Raw genomic sequence first — 4,621 nt, 5'->3', positions numbered from 1 at the left:
ATTCCTAGTCATCAACACCAGCACATGGTGCCAGGAAATGATACACAAAATTCAGGATTTCTTCTTCAGGGTTTATCAGTGGAACCAGAACTGCAACCATTCATATTTGGAATGTTCCTCTCCATGTATCTGATCACTTTGTTTGGAAATCTGCTCATCATCCTGGCTGTCAGTTTAGACTCCCATCTTCACACTCCCATGTACTTCTTCATCTCCAGCTTGTCCTTTGTTGACATCTGTTTCACTACCACAACCATCCTAAAGATGTTAATAAATATACAGATTCAGAGCAGAGTTATATCCTATGGAGGGTGCATCACCCAGATGTATTTTTACATGCTGTTTGCAGCACTGGATGATTTTCTTTTGACTGTGATGGCCTATGACCGCTTCTTGGCCATCTGCCGCCCCCTGCACTACACAGCCATCATGAACCCCTGGCTCTGTGGGCTGCTGGTGCTGGCGTGCTGGATCACTAGTGCCCTGTTTTCCTTGTTAGAAAGCTTAGTGGTGTTACAGCTGTCCTTCTGTACAGATTTGGAAATCCCTCACTTTTTCTGTGAAATCAAACAGGTTGTACTACTTGCTTGTTGTGACACGTTTCTTAATGATGTTTTTATGTATTTTACAGCAGTATTGTTGGGTGGTGGCCCCCTGGCTGGTATTCTTTATTCTTACTCTAAGATAGTGTTCTCCGTACGTGGAATCTCATCACCTCGGGGGAAATATAAAGCATTTTCCACCTGTGTATCCCACCTCTCGGTTGTCTTCCTATATTATTGTTCAAGCCTAGGAGTGTACCTTAGCTCGGCTGCTACCCACAGCTCACACTCAAGTGCAACAGCCTCGGCGATGTACACTGGTCACACCCATGCCGAACCCCTTCGTCTACAGTCTGAGAAATAAGGACATAAAGAGCGCTCTGAAAGGATTCTTCCAGATGGCAGTTATAAAAAGGAAAATTGTTCTGGATCTGAAGAATCATCCTTGAAGAAGGACTCAAAACCTTAAAACAAGGACTCCTTATTGTTTGATCAGATTGTGGGTGTTGAACTTGCTGTTTGTCTTAATTTCTTAAATTTTCCATTTCTTTGATTTGAACACTTTAGACAATTTGTATACTCACTATTTTAAGTTTCCCCCTCTATCTGCTGATTTTTTGTTCATTTTCTTTTGTCCATTTTCCTACTTTTCCATTTTTATTTGTGCATTTTCCTACTTTCACAAAGCTTTTCCCAGCCTTGGAGAAGAAAGACTTGGAAATTTTGATTAATTTTGTGGTACAACATGGGTTAATTAAAGATAATTTTTCTCAAATGACAGTTATTATCCTGAATGATTTTAAAAGAACTATAAAAACTGGAAAATGAGTAATAAAATTTCAGTAAGTACATACATATCAATAATTACTTTAAGTGCCAGTGGGATAAATGATTCAATAAAGAGACATAAGGTAGCAGAATGGATAAAAAAGCAGAGCCCATCTATATGCTGGGCTTCCCAGGTGGTGCACTAGTAAAGAAACTGCCTGCCAATACAGGAAATGTGGAAGATGTGAGTTCAATCCTTGGGTTGGAAAGATCACCTAGAGGAGGAAGTGGCAACCCACTCCGGTATTCTTGCCTGAAAAATTCCATGGCCAGAGGAGCCTAGCAGGCTACAGTCCATGGGGTCACAAAGAGTCAGATATGACTGAGCAGCTTAGCACACATATCTATATATTGCATGCAAGAGACCAGCTTCAGACTAAATTTTCACAAAGAATGAATGTAAGGGACTGGAAAAGGTATTTTATGCAATATGAACATTATAAGGAAGGGGGATTGCAATATTCATACCAGAAAAATTAGACTTTGAAGAAAATTTGTCTTTATTGCATAAGACAAAGGGTATTACATAATGTGAAAGGAATCAACACAAGAAGGGTACATACTAAAAATATTTGCTAACATATATATATCTAGGGCTTCCCTTGTGGCTCAGCTGGTAAAGAATCTGCCTGCAATTCAGGAGACCTGGGTTTGATCCTTGGGTTGGGAAGATCCCCTGGAGAAGGGAAAGGCTACCCATTCCAGTATTCTGGTTTGGAGAATTCCATGGACTGTAAAGTCCATGGGGTTGCAAAGAGTGAGCGACTTTTGCTTTGTATACCTAAGATAAGAGAAACTAAAGGATAAAGCAAATATTCACTTATATGAAGGGAAACATTAGCAATAATACAAGAACAACAGGAAATGTTAACAATTCATCTTCATCAATAGACTAATCATCTAGACAGCAAATCACTAAGGGAACAGTGGTCTTAAATGACATTAGAATGAAAGAAAGTGAAAGTGAAGTCACTCAGTCATGTCTGACTCTTTGCGACCCCATGGATTGTAGCCTACCAGGCTCCTCCCTCCATGGGATTCTCCAGGCAAGAGTACTGGAGTGGGTTGCCATTTCCTTCTCCAGGGAATCTTCCCCACCCAGGGATCAAACCTGGGTCTTCCACATTCCAGGGAGACGCTTTAACCTCTGAGCCACAATAGTGGTATAAAGAACATTAAATATATAAAGAACATTAAATTTTAAAAAAAAACAACAGTTTTTATAGTGCTTGTGGAGTATATGCCAAGGTAGATCCATGCTAGCCCAAGTAACACGTCTTCTCAAACTTAAAAGTATAGAAACTGCATTATGCATTTATGGAGCACAGTGATATGAAAGCAGAAATCAACTAAAGGAAACAAAATGAAACAAAATGAGAAAAACACAAACCTATGGTGACTGAAAAGCATATAACAAAAAACCTAATGAGAAAATTAAGAAATCAAAGAGGAAATCAGGAAATATTTCTCCAAAAAAATGAAAATGGGAGCACAAATTTCCAAAATACAAGAGATACAGCAAAAACTTATAAGAGTGATTTTAATACCAACACAAGTGTACCTCAAGGAATAAGGATAGTCTCATATAAATCACCTAAGTTACCATCCAAAGGAATTAGGAAAAGTAGAACAAAGAAAGCTCAGAGTCAGTAGAAGGAAATAGTGGTAGAAACTAAATGAAATAGACCAAAAATTGAAAAAATCAATAAAATCGGGAGCTTGATTTTTATAAAGGATAACCAACATTAACAAGCCTTCAACCAGGCTCAATAGGGAAAAAAAGAGCTAGGGAAAAGAAGTAAAACCATCACTATTTGCAGATGCCGTAATACCAGAACATGACTAGAGTTTATCAATGTGATGATGCAACGTTAATACACAGAAATATCTTGCATTCCTATACACTCATTTTACTTCAAAAGAAAAGAGGGAAAAAAGAAAAAAAAAGTAGCTGGAGGAATTGGGTTCTCCGATTTTAGAGTATACTACAAAGCTACTATAATCTAAAGAGTATGGTGGTATCACAAAACAGAAATATAGATCAATGAAATGGGATTTAAATCCTGAACCAGGCACTTCTGGTAAACTAAGAAAAAGGAAGCAAGAATATACAATGGAGGAGAGATGGGTCCTTCAAAAAGTGGTGCTGGCCAGTCAGAATGGCTGCAGTCCAAAAGTCTGCAAGCAATAAATGCTGGAGAGGGTGTGGAGAAAAGGGAACCCTCTTACACTGTTGGTGGGAATGCAAACTAGTACAGCCACTATGGAGAACAGTGTGGAGATTCCTTAAAAATTTACAAATAGAACTGCCATATGACCCAGCAATCCCACTGCTGGGCATACACACTGAGGAAACCAGAATTGAAAGAGACACATGTACCCCAATGTTCATTGCAGCACTGTTTATAATAGCCAGGAGATGGAAACAACCTAGATGTCCATCAGCAGATGAATGGATAAGAAAGCTGTGGTACATATACACAATGGAGTATTACTCAGCCATTAAAAAGAATGCATTTGAATCAGTTCTAATGAGATGGATGAAACTGGAGCCTATTATACAGAGTGAAGTAAGCCAGAAAGAGAAACACCAATACAGTATACTAACACATATATATGGAATTTAGAAAGATGGTAATGATAACCCTGTATGCGAGACAGCAAAAGAGACACAGATGTATAGAAAGGACTTTTGGACTCTGAGGGAGAGGGAGAGGGTGGGATGATTTGGGAGAAGGCACTGAAACATGTATACTATCATGTGAGAAATGAATCGCCAGTCTATGTTCGATACAGGATACAGGATGCTTGGGGCTGGTGCACAGGGATGATCCAGAGAGATGACATGGGGTGGGAGGTGGGAGGGGGGTTCAGGATTGGGAACTCATGTACACCCGTGGCGGATTCATGTCAATGTATGGCAAAACCAATATAGTATTGTAAAGTAAAATAAAGTAAAAATAAAAATTTAAAAAATAAATAAAAATAAAGCAAAAAAAAAAACAGGATTAAGGCTCTACATTACATTACTAAGCGAATTCAGGTGAAAGGTACAGAGAAGGGCAGATAATACATACAGTAGTCTCTCTTCAAAGCAGGTACAGAGAGTCCTAACTTTGCATGGTAGCTTAGAACTACAAAAATGAATGTAAGTGTTCAAACCATGCAAAGAAATCTTAATAATCAACAGGGAAAATTATTTTTTTTCTGTGATCCTTAAACATTTTTGCTATAAAATTAAAAACTTTCTT

At 38.5% G+C, this 4,621-nt stretch overlaps 1 pseudogene; it reads left to right on the top strand.

The window, feature by feature from the left end:
- On the top strand, positions 1 to 1,317 carry LOC101109356 (olfactory receptor 7A17-like; annotated as a pseudogene).
- The last annotated feature ends 3,304 nt before the right edge of the window (positions 1,318 to 4,621 follow it).

Source organism: Ovis aries, chromosome 5 (genome assembly GCF_016772045.2).
Source record: "Ovis aries strain OAR_USU_Benz2616 breed Rambouillet chromosome 5, ARS-UI_Ramb_v3.0, whole genome shotgun sequence".
In the NCBI taxonomy this organism is placed as follows: domain Eukaryota; kingdom Metazoa; phylum Chordata; class Mammalia; order Artiodactyla; family Bovidae; genus Ovis; species Ovis aries.
Note: the sequence above shows the minus strand (reverse complement) of the source record. Positions and strands in the feature narration are given on the sequence as shown.